Below are 23395 nucleotides of genomic sequence, written 5' to 3'. Positions count from 1 at the left end.
ATCATAAGGGTCTGATTTTATATATATATATATATAATCAGACTGTATCTGAGTGTATGCTGTATATATGTATTCCTCGAAGTACTGTATAATGGTCCATTACTGTTATCTATGCGTAAGGCTCTGAGTATATATCAGAATGTATAAACAACTGGGACTGTATGTACATCTGAATGTGACTGTGCAATGGATTCAACAGTGTTCATGGTTTAGCCAATCCTTTTGACAACAATGATAATATGTCCATCATTATGAACCAGTCAACATATTGATTGTTTGCCACTGTAATATATTAATTGTGTTTCTTGCTTGCTCGGTTTGCACGTGTCAATCATTACGTTCATAGCCTTCACTTAAATAGTCACTATTGTTTGAAGATTGTCATAATACTTATTTGTTTATTTTTCTGTCTCCCCTACATTGTTTCTAATTTCTTAACAACTGTTTATAATATATAAATTATGTTTACAATATAATATTAATTTATTTTTATTTGAACATTTCAAGAATAAATATTAATATATATTAAATAAATAAATAAATTTCAAATAATCATTATATTAATTAATAGTAATACTTGCCTCATTTAGGATATATATATATATATATATATATATAATGATCAAGGAGGGGACATGACAGTATATCTATCAATATATATATATATATATATATATACATATTTATATATCAATCAGAATATATATATATGTATACATATATATATATGTGTGTGTGTGTGTATGTATGCATATATATATGCATATATACACACAGACACACATATATATCAATATATGAGTATAGCTATAAATATTTAAATGAAAAAACATATATATATATGTTTTTTCATTTAAATATTTATAGCTATACTCATAGTCTCTCTTTACACTGCTTCTTGTATTCTCTTTGTCTTCATAAATATATATTTATCATTAATATATATATATATGTTTTTTCATTTAAATATTTATAGCTATACTCATAGTCTCTCTTTACACTGCTTCTTGTATTCTCTTTGTCTTCATAAATATATATTTATCATTAATATAGATTAGCACTTCTACATAGTTTCGTTCAAGTTGCCTGTTAGAGGTATTTATTTTGATCTCTGGCTTTTATTAACTTAGTGGTCTATATTCTGAAGATTAATGAAACTATTTTATCACTTTTTGTATGTCTTCCTTCTTTTCTTCTTCGCCCTGCCATGCTTACTATAGTGTCTTTTGTAGATCTATGGAATTTCAAGGTTTGTATATGCTGAAATCTGTGTGTAACCTTCACTCTCTTCTGCTCTTTGTAGGAATGTTTCTGTTGAAGATGTCAAGGAGCTCTCATGATCTGTTTTCATTTATAGGGTAGATAGGAAACTACAATTCTTGATAAGATGATTGGTAGGGCTTGGTTTAATCCTTGAGAGGCATTAACACGATCGCTATGGGATTTATATTTCAAACTTGTTCTTTAGCTCCTCTTAAGTTGGATTCAATCGGTTAATTGCTGTATTATGAAGTTGTGTGCTAACCGTGTGATGAGGATAGTAGGTTGGGAGGCAGATCTGTATTTTGCAAGAAGCAGGATTAAATCGGGCTTCGGTTATCATGGCAATGACTTACTCGGCGAAGTTTTAAAAACCCTGTTCTAAACAGGATCGATTTAATTAAAAGGAAACATCAAATGTATAGCTCCATATTGGTAAATTGTCACTTACTGTAATTGATAAGTATAATTCCAGGAATTATATTCCTTAGGCAAGACCGGAGGTTTTCTTTGCCCGATTCTTTCCTATCGGTGCCCACACTAAATCTGGCTGTAAATTTTGTGAATTTTCTCTTAAATCAATAAAATCATTCGGCCAATGGCCCATTATCTATCAAAAAAAATTAAAAATTAAGCTATCCAAGAAAAATAATAATATTTGGATAACTTAACTAATTAAATTAATTAATTAATTCCTCTCCAAAAATGGGGACATTACACTATTTCCTCACCTAAAATTTAGTGGTACCCTAAATGTAGGTTGATTTTTGAGAGGTACTTTGCCCCATGAAGCTTATCAATTAGTTCATCTACCTTGGGAATGGGGTAATGGTTCTTAATGGTCTTTTTATTAAGGGCCCTATAATCAATGCACATCCTCATGGTACCAGTTTTCTTTTTCACTAATACTACAAAGGAAGCAAAGGGGTTAGAGATAGGCTAAACATGTCCCATTTCCAATAATTCCTTCATGGTTTTCTCAATGTCTTCTTTATATTTTCTTGGATGTCGATATTGTGTGGTGATAACGGGTTTCACCCCTTCTTCAAGCTCAATGGTGTGTTTGAAACCCCATTTTGGCAGATGTCCTAGGGGAATGCCACTAAAAACCTTTGTGTTTGTTTAGGATAGGCTGGATGTCTACATGTATAGTTTTTGTCAGGCCCCCGAATTGATACCCCAAATCGGCAACTTACATTCCTTGATAAGCAGATATAATCGAAGAAATTGTCTTACTACAGTAAGATTTCACAGTTTCTTGTAGGCAGATCGTGCTCATTACCAGATCATGATTTCCTTATTATGAAGATCGTGGTTTCCTTATTATGATTGTGGTTTCTTTATTATGCAGATCGTGGTTTCTTTATGCACCGCCTTCTTCCCTTTTCTTAACAATAATCAGTCCCAATCGATTGAGATTAATTAAACTAAACAAGGAGGGGCAGTTTGTTAGTGAAGGGATGTGATTAGCATCCAAATAGAATCTCCACCTTCAGTTACATCCCTGAAGAGAAGTCACCACCCTACACACCAAATGGAGGGATAAAAATGGAACATGTCAGCTTCCAAGAAGGGACATTGAGGGCATCCAAATCTGATATTTCTGAAGACATTAATCCTCAGGCAGTCCGTCTGATTATTATAGTGTGGTATGGATTTTCTGTGCAAACACATTAAGTGCTGTGACAATGTTTATATATCTATTTCTGCATATCAATATCTATATATCTATTTTTGCATAATTATGAATCATGATTAACCATATATTGCTGATATGATTATTCATATATGTCATTGAAAATATAAATCAAACTAGTGTACTCTGCAGTTACTTTATATAAAATGTATATCTTCATATATTCTGAGCATTTCCCAGCCATGATAGAGGGAGAGAGGATTGCAAGTAGGGAAATGGTGTTGGAGTTAACTTCTAGGAACACCACCTCATGGTATATGACTGGGGAGTCCCATGAGGCCAGAGGGGTACAAAGGGTACTGCCTTTGGGCTTAGAAAGGATGGACTTCCAGGGCACCCTATTGTGAATGCCCCTTATGCTCTCTATTATTGCAAATGAATGCATTAAGAATGGTCAAATATGAGTAGGATAGGGATGACAAGATTGAGGGGAATGGTTATAGGATACCTCACTAGGTATTCCACCCCAAATGGATGGCACGGGCCACATGAGGCCAAGGGGGATAACATCTGCACTTGTGCCTAGGGTAGAGGATCTCTAGGGCACCCTATCTTTAGCCCTTCTATGGTTAAGCCTTCTCAAAATGATTTAAGCAATCTTGTGATTAGATCTATACTTTAATATATACTTGCTTCTTTCTAATTAATAGATCCATTCATGGATTATTATTATGAATAATTCCTAACTTGTTTGTAAGGTCCCAATCAAAGTGAAAAGGTATTCTCTAACCTCGCTTATTTGGAAATTGAAATTGAGGGCAAATTTAAGGGCATTCCTAATTAAGGGACATAACAAGTGGTATCAGAGCATGTTCTGGCCAGCCTGAGGGAAAATGGTCAGTGTTCCACGAGGACGTGTCCCCACCCCCCCCCTTTTTGGCCGCGTCTTGGAGACGGGGACGTCTCCAGGACAGGGGGACGGGGACGCGACGTCCCTTGCTGTCCCGCCACCACCACCCAAGTGCCGTCGGGGACGGGGAGACGCCTCCACATCTCCTTGGGAGACATCTGGGCGTCTCCCCGTCCTTTGAGAGACGTGCAGACATCTCTCGAGGGACGGGGAGATGCCCAGACGTCTCCCGTCGCCCCCATGTATATGCAATGTTTAAATTTAAAATTTAAAAAAAAGTGACTTTTTTGGGGGTTAAGGGGTAACCCTAATTGGACGTGGGCCAATAGAAAAATAACACCCGACGCCTTAAGAAAATAATAAAAGTATTTTTGGCCTCGCGGGGCGCTGCCCCTCGACCCCGCCCTGTATCTGCCCCTTGACCCCGCAAGGGGCGATGCCCCTTGACCCCAACTTGGGGGCGCTACCCCCAAACCCCCTTTGAAAAATATAGGGGTAAACCGCGCCGATAGAAGTAGGGAAAATTTAACCTTCGAGTCTGATTAGGCTCCATATAACAACACAATTAGCATTGAAGAAATCTTGGTATTTAGATTTAGTATTTCAAATTTCCTAGTCTCATTTGAAATGTAATTATTATACTGTAATATTGTCATACATCTTTTCAAAACTAGTTTTTCAAGTAATATATGTATATGTATAACAATATCAGCACCACCACCACACCACCCCCTACCACCGTCCCCCCGCCGTCCCCAAACTTAGGCCCTTGGTCCCCTCGTCCCCGAAACGCGTCCCTCCACCTCCAACTCCCGTGGAACACTGAAAATAGTTGATGCAACTTAGTGAACGAATAATTAGGGCTCTAGGAAGGGAAAAGAAGAAGGCTACCTACCAAAACAATACAAAGAGCTTTCAAATGGAGCATGAATTGAGGGTTTTCATGGAAAAGAATGAACAAACAACCCAAGCCTTACTCCAAACCCTTCAAAACATAAACTATACTCTGAAGCCAAACCAAAGACATGAGAAGGAAGTCACCCCCAACCAATCCGAGAGTAATCATGAAACTACGATAGGATCAAACCCAAGTACAAATGGAGCCCCCTTCTTAGCCAAGGAAAGATCACCAAGGTAAAATGAAGAAATTAACAACCCAAATGTGAGAGAACTTTCCATAGAATATGTGGGGCTTGACCTTGAAGTCAAAAGGAGCATCCCTTTCACAACATATTGTGAGGCTGGGATGAAGAATGTTCATAAATGGAGAAATAACCAAGATATACAAAATAAAATTGGGAAAATTGTCCATCCCTTACTTTGATGCTTCAGGAAAGATTACAGCCCATGTGTGGTTACAAACTTAGTCACAAGGTTCACCGAACTTTATGTATGAAGTTCGAAGTTCGGCGAATTCTTAAAATATTTTAAAAATTTGTTCAAGTTTGCCATGAAATTTGTACGGAACAAGGTTTAGCGTCTTTCCATCTTCAAGAATCCCAAAAAATCCATTACGGATGGCGTTTAATGAAGCATCCGAGCCCATTCAAAGGGTAAAACAGAGACAAAAAAGACGGGGGTAGCGGTTTATTTTTACCCGAAACAACCACCATAAGCAGTTATTAGGAGGCTAGATCCAAGCAAAAATGAAGTCCATCGCCCGTTCAAATGATGGAAATGAAGTTCATTGCCCTTGCAAACGATGGAAAAGTCCATCGCGCTCTGCAAATGACGGAAATAAAGGCCGCCTAAAGTCGACCTCATTTAAAAAAAAAAAACATATTATTTATATATTATAAATTAAAATTAAAATTTTAAATATATTAATACTATAATATTTTGAAATTTATTATAATGTATTTAGATTTAATAGTATTGCTTTACTTCTAATAATTTTAATTTAATAAGGGAAAAAATTTAAATAATTTTAAACTTAATATAATATTAGTTTATTTTTATAAATAATATATTTGACTATTTAAATGTATAATATAATTTAATTTCAAATTAAGAAATGTTAAATTATTTTGACAATTGAATGGATTTTTATTATTAATATATATTTTTAAATTCAAATTTATATAAGATGAATTTAATGTCAAATTTTTTACCCTTCGTGAACTTCATCCGAATTTTATTGGTGTTGAACTCGAACTCGAACTCGAACCTTGTGACATAGGTTACAAATGCTAGAGACATACCTAACTCTTTGCCCCATGACAAAGAAGGATGCCATTACATTCAACATATTACATCTAGAAGGGGTGGCACATGATTTGACCAAACTCATAAACATTTTAAAGAACTAACAAGAATAAGGCAAAGGGGAACCCTTGAAGACTACATCACGGAATTCAAAGGTTAGTCATCATGGTCCCCAAAATATATGAGGAGAGACTCATTGACCTATTCATGGAACGATTGACGGATACCACCTGAGGGCTAGTAAGTGCCTTGGATCCTCCTACACTCTAATAAGCGATCCTTAAAGCCATTTGATTGGATTCCGCCCAAACAAAGGAAAAGGATCACTCTCAGAAGATGGCATCAAAAGATAGGCACCTTCTATGAGAAGGACAAGACCAAGGATACATACTTCTCCAATGACGAACAAGAAGAAGAAAGGAAGAGAGGTGTATGTTTTGATTGCAAGAGGAAATGGGAACACGGACACATTTGTAAACAACATGGGCACTTGGACATAAATGTAATATGAGGAATCTTAAAAGAAAGAACTTGTGTTATAAATGCAAAGGGAATTGGGAACCACAACACATATGTGAAAGCCAAATACATATAATAGAGGCAATATTTGATGAAGAAGCAAAATGAAACTTGAGCAAGAAAGCAAGATATAATGAAGGAGACCTTAAGAGAATTCCATCAAAAGAAGAGAGGACAATTAACATATGGAGCTTTGCATATGAACCAATCTAGTAATCATGATACCTGTTATCACAAAAGATCGCACCCTTGCTGAGCTATCAACTCAGCAACCTTTTGAAACATGGAAACAACCCCTAAAGTGTGGGACCTTGCGCAAGGGGGTTGAATCTCCGAAGAAGGCCGGCTTCCTTCTCAATCCAAGTGCAGGTGTTGAACCAACTCAGCACTTCAAAACTAGCTCCTAGGCCTATCCTAACAAATTGCAGAGGTAAAGGGAAGAGAGAAATTCTTGAAATAAAAGGAGGCGATGCACCTTGGTTGTGTGGCTGATTGCATGGTTGACACCAATCTTGCTCTTGGGCGAGGTTATTCTGCGTTGGAACCATCGCCTTTGAGTTGCTTGTGGTTGTGGGGTTTACACTATTCAAGGGTCTAGCATTGCTCCATTGGTTTTTCCCTTGAAAGGATGGCCTATTCTGTTGATAATTCTGACCTTGTGCCTGATAAGGTCTGCTATGCTGAGCTTGCTGCCTCTTCAGTGCCACCAATTCATTGCCAAAGTTTTGCAATAGAGCCTTGACCTCATGGAGCTCATTAGAGGATGTAGATGGTGTGGATGATTGTCCTGCGGGTGCCATGAGGATAGGAGCCAAAGTGGGTTGTTGAGTAGGAGCTTCTGGGGAGAGAGGCATCTGAGGCCTTGGAGCTATCTTCCCAGCCTAAATCAAACAATTTTCTGCTCTTATGGCTATGTCATATGCACCCAGTAGGCTCCAACAACATGATTAAGTATAGTTATGTAGAAAAGAAACATCAACCATATGACATATGAAAAGCAGCATCCAGAGGATCCAGAGGATACATATGAGCTTAAGTATAGCTATGTAGAGAAGTAGGTCCTCACTATTGTAAGGGCATTAAAAAAGTTCAGACACATGTTGTCCAACAATAGGATCAAACTCTTAGTTCGGCATGCAAGTGTCAAAGATTTCCTTCTAAACAAGGATATCAGTGAGAAGAGGGTTGGGTGGATAACCAAGGTCATGGAATATGACATCAACATCAAGATCACCAAGCTTGTAAGAGGTAGGGGCCTGTATGAACAGCTTGTCTTATCTTCTGAGACTAATTCAGAGGTCGCCCTTGTGTTACAAGAGGATCAACCAACTGACAACAACACTCAATTCAGTTGGGTAAGTGACATGACCACCTTGTTAATGGAAGGTAGATACCCCCAAGGTTTGGACAGGACCAAAAGAAGGCATTTCAGGTTGCAGTCCATTCCCTATGTCTTAGTGAATGACACTCTTTTTCAAAAAGACTCTAATGGAGTCTTACTAAGATGTATTGAGCAAAACCAAGTCAACAGATTGTTAGAGGAATTTCATGATGGCTCTTCAGGGGGCCACTTCTCTGCAAGGACTACGACTATCAAAATAATGAGGGCTGGTTATTACTGGCCATCCTTATTCAATGACTCACATAGATGGGTGAAGAATTGCAAGAAATGTGCTCTCTTCTCTGGGAAGCAAAGACTAGCTGCCCTACCTCTTCACCCCATCCAAGCAAATCAACCGTTCACCCAATGGGGTTTAGACTTCATTGGCATGATAAACTCACCATCTAGTGCTGGCCATAAGTGGATCTTGGCCGCAACAAATTACTTCACTAGGTGGATAGAGGTAGTTGCATTGAGGGATGCCACTGAGGCCTCAGTGTTGGAATTCCTTGAGGGAATTGTGAGAAGATTCGGTGTCCCCTCCATCATATTAGACAATGCCAGGGCATTTGTTGGAACCCAAATCAGTTCTTGGGCAGTTAAGCATGGTGTATACTTGAAGACATCATCCAACTATTACCCTCAGGGTAACGGCTTAGCTGAATCTTCCAACAAAAACCTCATCAGGATAATTAAAAGGACAATTGAAGACAATCAGAGGGCATGGCATACCAAGTGGACAACCTTATGGGCTGACAGGATCACACCCAAGTGGGCGATTGGTAACTCCCCTTTCATGCTAGTATATGGGAAGGAAGCAAGACTCCCAACTTCCTTGGAGTTACCCTCTCTTGAACTAGCACATCAGCTGGAATTAACAGAGAATGATGCCATGGAAGTAAGGCTAGAAGAGCTGATGGAGCTGGAGGAGGTTAGAAGTCAGGCTATGCATACACTTGAGACTCATCAAGAGAAGCTCAAGAAAGTTTTTGACAAAAAGGCGACTAATAGGGTCTTCAAAGAGGGAGATCTAGTTCTCAAGTGGGATGCAAACAGAGCCAAAGTTGGGCGACACTCTAAATTTGATGCTATCTGGAGTGGTCCATATGTCATCACTAGTTGCAAGGAGGCCAATGCATTTCATCTCTCTAGGCTTGATGGCGAAGTTCTTCCAATCCCAGTGAATGGGATTCATCTCAAGCCCTGCTTCTGAAGAGGGTGTTGATGACTATGTAAATATTAGACTAGAGGTTGTTTTGCTTTCACAAGTGCTTATGCACATGCCGCATTCTCCTTAAGAGGGTGTGCGCTCTAGTTTTCTAGTTTTCCTCCAAGTGATGGCATACACATGTTTGGGTCTTTCGATGACTCAGTGCCCAATGGATGTTTAAGGCTTCTGGACTTCATGCTTAGTAGGCAAGCATCCCACAGAAATCGCCAAAAATGTTGTCATTTTATGACACCCTTGGTCCATCAGTGAGAACCGATCAGAGATATGTTCCATGGACCAGCGCTGCCCCAGTTGATCAAGGAGAAAAGCAATGGAATTATGAAGTGTGAAGTATTGTCTGTCAGAAGGAAGTTCCTTAGTCTTCTTCTCTGGAATTCCAGAACCCTGAGGTTCCGAGGTTCTTTCTCTTTGCCTTCTCTCGCTTTTCCTTCTTCGGAACTCGGGAACCCCGAGGTTCCAAAGTTCCTTCCCTTTGCTGCCTCTCCTTTCTTTTCCCGAAACTCCGGAACCCCGAGGTTCTGAAGTTCCTCTCCTTCTCTCCTTTTCTTTTCTTCTCCCCCGGAACTCCGAAACCCCGAGGTTCCTCTGCGCAGTTCCCCGGAACTCGGGAACCCTGAGGTTCCGAAGTTCCCCCTAGCCCTTTTTTCTTCTCTTCTCCAGAACTCCGGAACCTCGAGGTTTCGAAGTTCTCTTCCTTGCTTCCCCTTCTCTCCGAAACTCTGAAACCCCGAGATTTCGAGGTTCCTTCCCTCCTTGCCTTTTCTCTCTAGTTCTCTCGGAACTCCGGAACCTTGAGGTTCCAAAGTTCCTTTCCTTCTCTTCCTCTCTCTATCCCGGAACTCCGGAACCCCGAGGTTTCGAAGTTCTTTCCTTAGCCTTCTTCTAGTTCTCCGAAACTCCGGAACCCGGGGTTCCCTGCTACTCTCCTTTCTTCTATCCCGGAACCCCGGAACCCCGAGCTTCCGAAGTTCTTCCCTTGTCTTCCTCACTTCGGGAGCCCGAGCTTCCGAAGTCCCCAGACTTCCTTCCGACTGGCGACACTTCCGGATGGCATGATCAACACTCAAGGCTTTAAATGCTCCGACAATTTTGGTGACTTGTAAACTTTCTTTTGTGGAGCCACAATGGTGCATTTAATGTTTTTGGCAGAGTTTCCATCAAGAGAGGTACGGGGCCATGCTTGGTGACTTGTGTCATGACTGCATACTCTGACTTTGGAAGGCCAGTCAATCCACCTTCTCAGGATTGCCTTTTGTGGTATGGCTAGGTTGCTTGCATGTACAAGTCAAGTGCATGCGTCTCCTTGCACTTCCAGACTGACATGCATATATAAAGGCTGTTAAGCCTCATTGTAAAGGGTTCTCTCTCTGCTGGCTTGAGCTATTCCATGCTCTCCTACTTCTCTTGTATTTATCTTGCTTTGTGCAACTGTAAGTTTGGCCATTGGCTTTATAATTAATTGAAAACACCATTCTTGCCTACTTTCAACTTATGTATGTTGTGTATGTTTCCTTACCTTCATCATAGGTGTATGTTTTGTGGTTCTTCTCTCATATATGTTGTGTTAAATTTATTTCTGAGTGTGACTTGTGGGAAACCTTCTCCCCTCTTGGCATTCAGTAAATTCTAACCTTCATACATGCATTGGTGTCACTCATACAACTGAAGTTTGTGCATCTCCTGGGTGTTTCAGTTGATTTTTTGTGTCATTTCGGGTAGGGAGAGGAACAATCTCTTCTTGGTGCATCACCTCCTTTTATTTCAAGCATTTCTCTCTTCCCTTTACCTCTGCAATTTGTTAGGATAGGCCTAGGAGTTAGTTTTGAAGTGTTGAGTTGGTTCAACACCTGCACCTGGATTGAGAAGGAAGCCGGCCTTCTCCAGAGATTCAACCCCCTTGCGCAAGGTCCCACACTTCAGGGGTTGTTTCCATGTTTCACAAGGTTGCTGATTTGATAGCTCAACAAGGGTGCGAGTGTTATCGGGAAAAAGTGTATAGTTAGTAATGTTAATTATCAATAGTTAGTTAGCCGACGGGTAGGTAGTTGGAGTCGCGACGGTTGTGTCGCACCCCTTCGGCAGTCATATATTGTACCACCTCCGGATGTTGGAGGACATGTAATGTTGACGACGGATATAATATGAACATCCTTTGACATTAATGGAAAGCTTATTCTGGTACTTCTTTTATATTTGCATTGTACATTGCTGTTCGATTTCTGCATTCTTCCTGTTTACCCAGTGAGGTAAACATTTGGCGCCGTTGCCTAGACGAACTCGGAACGGAAGACACGGATGGCGCACAGACCCAATGGGCCTACCCGTTGGTGAGGTGAACCCGGAGGTCGACGATGCCCAAACAGAACTCTACGTAGGAGAAGACACCGCGACGAGAGAATTTTCAATTCTACTCCAAGTAGCCATTCAGACCTACGTACGACGAGAGGCGGCGGAGGCAGAAGTCCCACCAAGTGCCGTGTGGACAGCGTTAGAAGTGAGTCCGGAGGTAAATCGGTTGATGAACCATCTCCCCCGATTGCTAGCACAAGCATCGTTGGCACAACAAGCTCGCCTGGAGGAGATTGCCCAGGAAGAGTGACGCCAACAAATTTTGCAGCAATACGAGGAACGGGAAGTAGAACGAGATGGCGCCAGGTCAGGGGCATTTGAACCGTGAGCCATACGGGGCGGAATAAAGAACACTTATTGTAATAATTATGTCATATTGTTGGCATAAACTTGTCTTCCACATTATGAATGAATAAAAGTGTTCTACTTTTTATGTCATTAAGTATATAGAAAGCTGTCTGGGAATTAATGCCCAATACACTGAATAAGGACAAAAATAAGCCACAATATATAGATGAACGTGCAGTAGCCCAACGTGCCTTGATCCTTGAACAGCAAGCGGAAAGGCGACAGAGGTATAAGCGAAGAGAGGAGGAACGCTCCAAAGGGGACGGTGAGGCCAGCGGCCACCCACGGAGTTGGGAGGAGTTACTTGCGGAAACCCGCCGTAGGATAGAGTGTACCAAAACTCAGTTGAGGGATTTGAGGGACTTGCCACACACACCAGAGGCTAGGAAAACTCCAAGGAGTGGGGAGGAGGCAGAAGAGGGAGAAGACACCAGGGCTGCCAGGAGTGTCGGAGGGACACCGGGGCACAGCGGTCAAGCACCCCTTATAGGATCTGACCCATCCGGAGTAGGACAACAGCCACCAGTAGTAAAAAGGCAAGGTATGGCACAAAAACAAAAACTTCCAAAGTTCCATGGGGATGGGAAAGAAGACCCTGTCCGCCACTGTCGCACTTGTGAAACAATTTGGGGAGCGAATGGTGTTACCGATGAGGACGAGTGGGTAACACAGTTTCCCGCAACCCTGAGGGGCGTAGCCATCGACTGGTTTTCGGATACGGATAAGGCTAAGATTAGCACATGGGCAGACTTGAAGAAGGAATTTCAAGCAGAGTTTCGTCTCCTAAGAGACGATAATGAGATCGTAGCCGAAATCTACGGCACGAAACAGAGGAAGGACGAGACTGTTCGAACCTACAGCCGGCGGCTCAAAGAGCTGCTAGGAAAGATGGAGAACCAGCTGGCAGACGGACTGAAAAAACGGTGGTTCGTGGAAGGTCTAAAGAAATCCCTTAGACGGAAAATGAAGATAGTACCTCCTCCTTCATATTCTGACGCCTATAACAGGGCAATGGATTTAGAAAGTGAACAGAAGACGTCCAAGAAGAAGAAAAATAAATCCTCGTCGGAGGATGATTCCTCTTCTAACAAAAGTGATAGCAGTGATGACGACTCTAATCGGAAGGTACGGGCTCCCCAGAAAGATATGGAGCAAATGATGAGAGAGATAAAGGCAACCAAAGGAAGCACAAGCAAGGGTGACGAAGGGGAGTTATGGTGCACGGACTGCCGTACCGACGGACACACCAAGGGGTCTTGTCCGAAAAAAGCATTTTGCGATATTTGCCAGATTGCCAGGCACCTTACCAAGGAGTGTCCGTACAATATGAGGACACGTAACCAACAGGTTCTCTTTACAGAACCATCTGCGTCAGCCGGCACGTCCCAGCCTGCGAGCAACAACGCCTCATTTGGCGGCTATCGAAACAACAGGCGAGGAAGAGGTAATAATAACAATACGAATAATAGAAGCCGAATCCAATACGACGCTAAAGGGCGGCCGATGATACAATGCCGAGCTTGCAATCACTGGGGGCATTTTGCCAGAGACTGTACAGTGGAGGAAGCACCACAAAAACTTTGCAAGTGGTGCGGTCCGGGGGACCATGATGATGGCAATTGTCCCAAATCTGGCGTGAACCTGTTGAATGTAGAAACGGAGGATGTACTCGCCATAACAAGGTCCAAGACGAAAGCAGCCACTTATCCAGATCCCCGCACGGAAAAACGAAAGGCACTGGAGGCACGAGCGGAATTGGAGAAGGAGATGTCAACGAGCAAGGATGCACAGGGGCTTGCGGGTACTTCTCGCTCTGAAGGAGAAACAAACATTATAAACCAACTGTTACAGGTCGAGATACCCGTCAAAATGAAGGACCTCCTGGAAAGTATGCCGCACTTGCGAGCGACGTTGTTGCAATCCGCAATAATAACCTCAGTAGGCCAACCAATACATGGCAAGGACAATCTTGGCGAGACAGCGGCAGACCCATTAACCCTGACGATCAACAATGGTAGACACCCAGCAGTGGTGGAAATGGGTATATTGGGCACCATCCTGACCGACACAATTGTCGACGGCGGGTCGGGAGTAAATGTCTTGCCAGAGGAAACATGGAAAAAATTGGGTAAACCTACTCTCTGGCCGTCCACCTTTAATTTATTGGGAGCAGACCAACATGGCATCAAGCCGCTTGGCACACTCATGGCGCAACCAGTGACGATCGGAACACAGCCGTTCGTCTTGAATTTTGTGGTCATCCCATTGAAGAAGAAGGGGTACGACGCCATCCTCGGCAGAGGCTGGTTGGTGGTGGCCAAAGCAAACCACAATTGGAAGAAGAACACCTTGTCCATGGAAAAGGCTGGCCGAAGGTATACCATTGACCTCAAAACTCAATTGGTCAGTGAAGAGTTGGCGTTAGAGTCAGAGTCCGACGGAGACGATACCGACGAAGGAAAAGAGGGCAGGGAACCAGATGACGAAGGCATCTTAGGAATTCAAGCCTGTTCGGAGGATGAGACGGATTCTTTGAGAGGGCTCTTCCATTGGCAAATGGAAGACTATGAATTATTGTACGGGTGCAATATGTTGGGGATTGAAGGACCTGATGAGTTTCCGCCAGAGTACGGACAATACAAGGAAGGGGATGTCCCTGTGGATGACGCACCAGCGCACCAGTTTGACAAAAGTAAGCCCATAAGGTACGAAGAATCCGCACTTCAAGTTACGAACCTTGGGGAAACTTCAGAACAGAAAAATATTCTAGTCGGCGACGATTGGAATCCCGTCTTAAAGACGGCGGCGTTCAAAATCTTCACAGAATACAAGGATGTGTTCGCTTGGACATATAAGGACCTCAAGGGGGTACCACAAGAACTTTGTGTACATCGGATCCCTCTGGTTCCCGGAGCCGTGCCCGTATGGAAGAGGCCATACAGGATGAACAAAAATTATGCGGCCAGGGTAAATAATGAAATTGACCGCATGCTTGAATCAGGGATTATCTTCAAGGTCCAGACGAGTGAATGGGTATCACCCATTGTGATATCCTTGAAAAAGGAGGCCGATCAGATAAGAATCTGTGTAGACTTCAGGTGTTTGAATGCTGTCACAATTAAAGATCCGTTTCCCATACCATTCACAGACACCATCCTCAAGGAAGTCGCGGGTCATGAAATTTATTCATTTATGGATGGATTCTCTGGATACAATCAAATTTCCATTGCAGAGGAGGACAAATTGAAGACCACCTTTGTCGTAGAAGATGGCGTCTATGCATACAACCGGATGCCATTCGGGTTGTGCAACGCGCCAGCTACCTTTCAACGGATAATCCTCCATATCTTCGATAAAATGTCCGTAGGAAACTTCAAAGCATTCTTGGATGATTGGTCCATTTACAGCACGGAGGAGGCACATCTGGCCGCACTTGGCGAATGCATGGAGAGATGCCGACGAGCCCCGCCTCGCCCTAAATCCCAAGAAATGCAGATTCATGGTGCCTCAGGGCAAGTTACTAGGGCACATCGTCTGCAAGGTTGGACTGAAGACGGACCCTGACAAAGTACGGGTCATTGTGGAGATGGAGGCGCCTGACGATGTCACCGGCGTCAAGTCATTTCTTGGACACATCGGGTATTATAGGCGGTTTATTAAGAACTTTGCCCAAGTATCATACCCACTTGATAAGCTGACACGAAGGGGGGAGCCGTACGTCTGGGGGACGGCCCAAGAAGAGGCTTTTCAAGAGTTAAAGTCACGATTGGTGGGTGCGCCAATCTTGACATACCCAGACTGGGACAAAGAGTTCCATGTACATGTCGACGCATCCAACTTCGCCATAGGGGCCACCCTGGCACAGGTCGGCAGCCACGGGCTGGACCACCCAGTATATTTTGCAAGTCGACTCTTGTCAAACGCGGAGAGGAACTACAGCACGACGGAGAGAGAAGCCCTCGGCATGGTATACTCCGTCCAAAAATTCCGACATTACCTATTGGCGACACCATTCACATTTTATGTGGATCACCAGGCGTTGATGTATTTGGTGAACAAGCCAATCATCCAGGGGCGGATTAGTCGATGGCTGTTGTTGTTACAAGAATTTACGTTCAACATCATTGTCAGACCTGGCAGGAGCCACGTCATAGCCGACCAGCTATCACGATCAAGTCGGGAGAGCCGGCCGAAGGCGTTAGCGAGGATTTTCCGGACGCCCATCTTTTCCGCATTGCCATCCTTCCTCATTGGTACACGAGTGTGGGTGAATATCTGTCAACGTCAAAATTTCCTAAGGAAATGTCACCAGGCGAAAGACGGAAACTTGTATTAAGAAGCCGAACATTCCAACTTATAAATGGTCTTCTCTACAAAATGGGACCTGACCAGATCCTACGACGATGCGTCTTGGAAGAGGAAATCCCAGGAGTATTGAGAGAAGCCCATGAAGGGGCTGCTGGAGGACACATGGGACCGGATACGACAGCAAGGAAGGTCCTCCTAGCGGGCTTGTGGTGGCCGACACTGCATAATGACGCCAGAGAATGGGTGACAAGTTGTGATACATGTCAGCGTGCTGGGCGACCGTTAAAGAGAGATTTCATGCCACTTAACCCGTCGCATGCTCAAGAGTTGTTCGAAAGATGGGGGTTAGACTTCGTTGGTCCATTGAAACCAAGTCGCGCTCGACGATGTAGATACATTGTCGTGGCGACAGAATATTTGACCAAATGGGTCGAGGCGAGGGCTTTGGCAAACAACTCCGCCGTTAGTATGGCGAAATTCATTTATGAACAGATTATCACCCGGTATGGAATACCTATTCAACTGACAAGTGATAGAGGGGGGCACTTTGTAAATCATATTGTTCGACTACTGACAATCGAGTTCAAAATTTTTCATTCTCTATCAAGTCCGTACTACCCCAGGGCAAACGGTCATGCTGAGGCGACCAACAAAATCATCGTGTCGGTAATTTATAAGTCCTGTGGGGTGGAAAAAGAAGACTGGGAAGAGCGTCTGCCTTCGGTACTTTGGGCGTACCGCACAACTTACAAAGTAACCACCGGGCAGACACCTTTCCAATTGATGTATGGCCAGGAGGCTGTGGTACCGGTCGAATTCATGGTGCCAAGTCTTAGAATCGCTATTGACAACAAGCTAGGTGACATGGAAAGCCTTCGAGAGAGACTATACGCCTTAAATAAGTTGGATGAAAGACGGACAATGGCACAATGGGTGACAGACGTGGCCCAGCAACGCAAGAAATACTGGCATGACCAACACATTCGGCAGGCGAGGTTCACGCCGAGCCAATTAGTCCTAAAGTATAACGGACGGAATGAGATTAAGCCCGGCAAGTTCAGAGTAAAGTGGCTAGGCCCTTACAGGATCCGAGAGGTCGCAGCGAATGGATCAGTCAAGCTCTTGACCCTTGACGGACAGGAAATTCCAGAGGGCGTCAACGGGTCAAAACTGAAAGTGTATCACCAGAGGTTGGAAGCGCGCAGGAGCAGCCTGACAGGAGGTGCGCAGTCGCAGTCAGATAATAAATGAAAATGAAAAAAAGAAAAAAAAAATTAGAAAATTCGAAAAAAATATATATATGAAAATTTGAAAAATATATATAAAAGAAAAATTGGGAAAAAAAAAAAAAAATTGAAAAAAAACAAAGGAAAAGGGACCACCGTACGGTGGCCACGTAGTGGCACCACCGAAGGTGGACACCACCGTGCGGTGGAAGCCACCGACGGTGGGAGCCACCGTGCGGTGGGACCACCGACGGTGGGACCACCGACGGTGGAAGCCACCGTGCGGTGGAAGCCACCGACGGTGGGACCACCGATGGTGGACGCCACCATGCGGTGGAAGCTGCGTGGGTATAAAGCCTCAAAACCGCCAAAGGAGATAAAATGGAGCGCAAGGGAAAAACAGGACACGCAGCAAGAACCCCGCACCACCACGCCACCACGCCGAAGGGAAATAAAAGTTTTCGTTTGCAACGCCGCACAAGACAAAGCAAACACACCGCATAAAGCGCCTACCGAAGGGAAAGCAGTCACCGCAAAACCAGCCGAAGGGAGAGAAGGTAGCCACCGTGCGGTGGAAGAAGCCGTGAGAAAAAAGCCGCACGAAGGAAACAGAACGCTACCGCATGAAGGAAAGCAGAAGAGCGGGCTTGGATGTTTGATCGAGGAGCTTTTGCAAACAGCGTTGGTGGTTCAATGACTGTGCTTCACCATATCTGGTGGAGGGTGCCTGTTTGCATATAACCTATAGCATAGCAAATGCAATTCATGTTGCAGACAGCATATGAAACGACATCAGTTTGAGAGGATAAATGGCGCAATATGAGTGTAAGTGACTTGCAATAGAAGCAACACCCTCAACATCTACGGATAATCTTATTTCCCGCAAAATTTCAACAAATGGAAGAACCCCTATCCCAAGGTATGAAGACATGATTGTAGAAGCCCTTACAGCAATATCCAAATGGCAACGATGTTATTACAATTGCAAGTTACATTGAGCAACGACATGAGGTGCCTCCAAATTTCAGGCGATTATTGAGTTCAAAACTAAAGCGGTTGGCTACACAAGAGAAAATTGTGAAGATTCTTCAAAATTACCGTACGGTGTAGTGCGGGAGGTGGACGAGGATTTTTTTTAAGCATTTTATTAGCCGGAGGTAGTTGGGGATTACAGCTGTACGGCCTACCTGCCAGGAGGTAGTTAGGTACCTTCGGTCCGACAAAGGCAAATCAAGAAGTGGTTAGCAGGTCAATGGAGTCTGCGGGAAAAAGAAACTGGAAAAAACAATTGCAGGATAGCAGCCATAGGAAGCCGGATGCACGTATTCTTCCTTCAGGTGTTCGAATAGCAGGTGGCACAATGGAAGCCAGGCAGAAGAAAAAGACACCACAGCAGCCCACTGCAAGAGGGAAGAACACCTCCACTTCACAGAATATCACCTTTGAGGGATTGAATGGGGTGGAATGTCGGAAATGGTGGCAAGACACGCCGGATGATAATTTGGTGAAGACAAGTCTTCGCAGAGCAGGGGTAGAATGGGCTATCCAGATGCCTGTGTTCGCCATTCGCGAGTACGAGGGAGCATTGCGATATATGGTTGATACCTTTGATAGCCACTCTCGGACGAGCACATTTGAGTACCTTGGGAAGGATATCACCATATCTTTCAAACCTGCAGATTTCACCAGAGTATTTGGCATCCCAGGCATACATGGCAAGAAAGTGGTCTTGAAGCCGAAGAAGATGACACGGCAAGAGAAGGAACATTGGATTACGCGAGTGTCCCGAGACTTGACCCCAACAGAGTTGGCGAGCATCGTAGATGCCACGAAGGGTCGTGGGATGCGTAGGTCCTTTGTCGCAGAGGGTCATTGGCGATGCATTATGGACGTCATCAAAAGCAGGTTGACAGGGTCGGGTAGGGCATCAGACATCGCTCTACCACAGATAGTATTGATGAACGGGTTGATGAACGGAGTCGTGTATGAGTGGGCTACCTTGTTATCAGAGCGGATGTGTGCATTCTTGATGATGGAGCAGCGCACGTTTTACATGCCCCACTATGCCATTGGACTGTTCTTGGAGGCTACGCGGGAAGCAGTGCCAGAGGCTGAGTTGGAGGTATGGCCACAGGGACCCTTGGCGGAGGGTGAGCCTCCTATCATGCATTGGCGACATCTGGATATTGGACACTCTTCCGCGAAGCGGAAACGGGTATTAGAGACCACCGCAGCAGAACCAGATAGTGGGCGAGAAACTTCTAGCAGTGCAGAGGATTCCGAGGATTCGGAGGATGAGGATGACAGTAGTAGTCGGGCCACAGACGAGGGGAGGATGGAACCCGCCGGAGAGCGAGTGTTGTTTGCACCACCCACACTCCCACTTGGCACCCTTGTGGGGTCGTCGGCGGGCAATACTTCGATTCCGGCATTTGGGCAGAGCCGCACACCCGTTACACTCGGGCCCATGCAGCCGGCCGTAGCACCTTCCGCCATACCACCGCAGCAGGCTTGTGCACCAGCTGCAGGACCGACTCTCGCAGAGGCATGTACTGACAGCACGGTAGAGTTGTGTGGTCCACCACAGGGAGGCGTGGCAGAAGAGATGGTTGAGACGGAGCCTCAGGTGCGACTGGACGTCGTGGGATCCGACGCAGTGGTGACGGTTGCTGCCTCCTTGCTAGAGGAGCCCATCGCAGGACATGTTTCCGAGGGGGAGAGAGGGTCGGAGGTGTTGAGTGCAGCTCCATTGGTGGCAGCGATGGGGAGTTGGCTGACCCGGAGATTCCAGATGACAGTGATGCCACCCGTAGGAGCAGCTGTACTCTCACCTCGGCGAGAGCCTCCCACTGAGGTGGTGGATCTGGAGGATTCCTCGGCGGAGACGCAGGCACCAGCAGAGGGACAGGTCACTGGAGAGGGTGTTCCTACCGGCCCAGAGCAGGTGACTGCTACACTTGAGGGGGCGGGGGAGACACCATTGTGCCAGCAGGATGGAGCAGGTGTGGTTGTGGAGACTTTTGAGTTACCACGTGGGCTTCCTTCGGAGTTGGCTGGAGAGGATATTGAGGTTTATCTGGCAGATATGGTGACGAGGGGTCGGCGAGTGGTGGCCGCGGCTCAGACACGGGCTCTACAGCAGGCTGTGGAGGAATTAGAGCAGGTCCTCCAGTTTATGCGAGATGGCTGTCCAGCAGCTTTCACTTCATGTTTTGAGGCGCGAGGGTGGCCAGTTACCCAGACGGATGCGATGTTGGAGGCTTGGCGTGTGCCTCAGCCCGTCGTGGAGAGTAGGGTGACGACTCTCGTCGTGGAGAGTAGGGTGACAACAATACCCTCCCCTCAATAAAACATCATAATATGACAATCAAAATCTTTTCATAAGAACCAAAGTTTAGATCTCAGTCATCCAGCATGAAGGATATTAACCCTTGCGATTTGGTATGAATAGATGAAAACAATATAATAATATGCACTTATAATATCCATGCACTTGTAATATTTATGCACTTACAATGTTTATGCATTTATAAACTACTTTATTGGAATAGTCTAATATCTGTGCACTTCATATCTTGCAAACATGCTCTACGTATATCGATAATAAAGACAATGATGTATAATGTTTTTGTATTGTGATGCATGATTTTTATGCTATTGATGTCTCCAATTGTGGTAGAGGGATAAGGGACACAATAGGGGGAATGGTGAAAGATTTCCTCACTAGGTATGGCACCTCGTAAAGATGGTTGAGGACTATTGGTTAGGAACCCAAGGCCACCTCATGATGATGGTTAAGGACCACATGAGGCCAAGGAGGATAAGGTCCTAACCTTGGGCCTAGGGTTGAGTCAAGGGCACCCTATTGCAATGTTCCCTCCAAACCCTACAGAGGTTAGTTATTGAGGTAGACAAGAAAGGGGATCCTCAATCATAAGGGGAAAGAAGAATAGCATGATGGAGGGGAACGGTATACAGGATTGGCTAGGTACACCACTTCATGAGCATGGTTAAGGACCACACAAGGCCAAGAGGAACAATGTTTTCTGCTCTTAGGCCTAGGGCTGGAGATATCTAGGGAACCTCATAATGACCATCCTATCTCCATCCTTGTTATGGTTGAGCCTATGAGATCATTTGGATTTATGTTCTTTTAGTGTGTTTCACCTTTAACCCTAGAGATGGATATATTATATGTATTATGTCTACATTATTATTTAACTTGGTTGTAGGTTTCCAAGATAGACTTACCTCATTCTATTCTTAGGCAAGGATTATCTCTCTAACTAAGTTATGTTCCTTGTTTCATTTGGATTTTGTGAATTTAGGGCAAATTACAAGGTAATCCAAGAAAGGGACATTACAAGTTGCTTGAGGACAAGCAAATTTGGGAGGGGAGGACTGTCATGCCCCTGAATTGATACCCCAAATTGGTGACTTACATTCCTTGATCAGCAGATATAATCAAAGAAATTGTCTTACTGCAGTAAGACTTCACAATTTCTTGAAAGCAGATCATGATTTCCTTATCATGAAGGTCGTGGTTTCCTTATTATAATCGTGATTTCTTTATTATGCAGATCGTGGTTTCTTTATTATGCAGATTCGTGGTTTCTTTATGCATCGCCTTCTTCCCTTTTCTTAACAATAATCATTCCCAATCGATTAAACTAAACAAGGAGGGTTGGTTTGTTAGTGAAGGGATACGATTAGCATCCAAATAGACTCTCCACCATCAGTCACATCCTTGAAGAGCAGTCGCCACCCTACACACCAAATGGAGGGATATAAATGGAATATGCCGGTTTCTAAGAAGGGACATCAAGGGCATCCAAATCTGATATTTCTTAAGACATTAATCCTCAGGCAGTCCGTCTGATTTATTGATTATGATTATGAATAATTCCTAACTTGTTTGCAGGGTCTCAATCAAAGTGAAAAGGTATTCTCTAACACTACTTGTTTATTTGGAAATTGAGAATTAAGGCAAATTTAGGGCATTCCCAGTTAGGAGACATTATATTTTGTCCTTTACTAGTTGAATATTTGTCTAGTGTCATACTTGTGCAACCCATTCTACTTGATCATGTCTAAAGACTCTCTCCATTCTTTTGGATGATACAACCCTTGGGGTACCATTAAATATACCATGTAAGATTACCTCTTGGCAATGGTGTTGGAAAGAAAGCTCCATCTTTTGGAAGTCTTGGCAATATCTCCCCAAGGAGTGCAACCATTGGATGCCTAATACCACTTCAGTATCACCCATCTTCACCACATAGAAGTCCTCCTTGATTTGATGTCTTCCTATGGTAATACTCAGTTGTTGGATTCTTTGTGTGCATGGAGTAGTAAAACGGCCTGCCATGATCACTTTGGAACCTTCAAAATCTTCAGTTTCTAATTGCATTCTTGTCACTAGACTTTCATTGATGAAGTTATGAGTGGCACCCTAATCCACTAGGAGTGTCGCTTTTTGTCCTTTTAGAACACTACTAAAAGGGTGATATTTGGATGCTCCCATAAGTGTGGCTAATGTACCACTTGTATTTTCTTCATCTTCTTGTTTCCTTTTCTTCCTTTGGGTTTCATATTCTTCTTCACTCATCTCCTTATTTGATGTTACTTTTAAGTTGTGTGCTTGTTCCCTTGTAGCACAACTATGTCCATACACCCATTTCTACTTACACCAAAAAAACACAATCCTCTCTTTCCAAACTCTTCTTTGTCATCCGTTGTATTGAAGGATTGAGGAGGAAATTTCTTTGGATGCCCATCTTTCTTATAGGGTTGGGTATGCATGTTTGAGGTTATATTCTTTGTATAGAATTTGTCCTTTGTTGATGTGACTTCTAACCTTAATTCTTTTTGGATTGCATCTTGAAGTGATGTAGGGTCAAGAGCGCTCAGTAGGCCATGGATTGACTTTTTTAACCCTTCAATAAATAGGCATGTTAGCCTACCTTTGGTAATCCCTGGTAGCATGACTATTTTTTTTGGAATTTTGCTTCATAATCCTCTA

General features: G+C 43.8%; 1 protein-coding gene across 4 annotated transcripts in view; it reads left to right on the top strand.

Moving 5' to 3' along the window:
• Positions 1-23395, top strand: part of LOC131060388 (inositol transporter 1) — a 132942-nt gene that overhangs the window by 101014 nt on the left and 8533 nt on the right. The window lies entirely within an intron of this gene.

Source organism: Cryptomeria japonica, chromosome 4 (assembly GCF_030272615.1).
Source record: "Cryptomeria japonica chromosome 4, Sugi_1.0, whole genome shotgun sequence".
In the NCBI taxonomy this organism is placed as follows: domain Eukaryota; kingdom Viridiplantae; phylum Streptophyta; class Pinopsida; order Cupressales; family Cupressaceae; genus Cryptomeria; species Cryptomeria japonica.
Note: the sequence above shows the minus strand (reverse complement) of the source record. Positions and strands in the feature narration are given on the sequence as shown.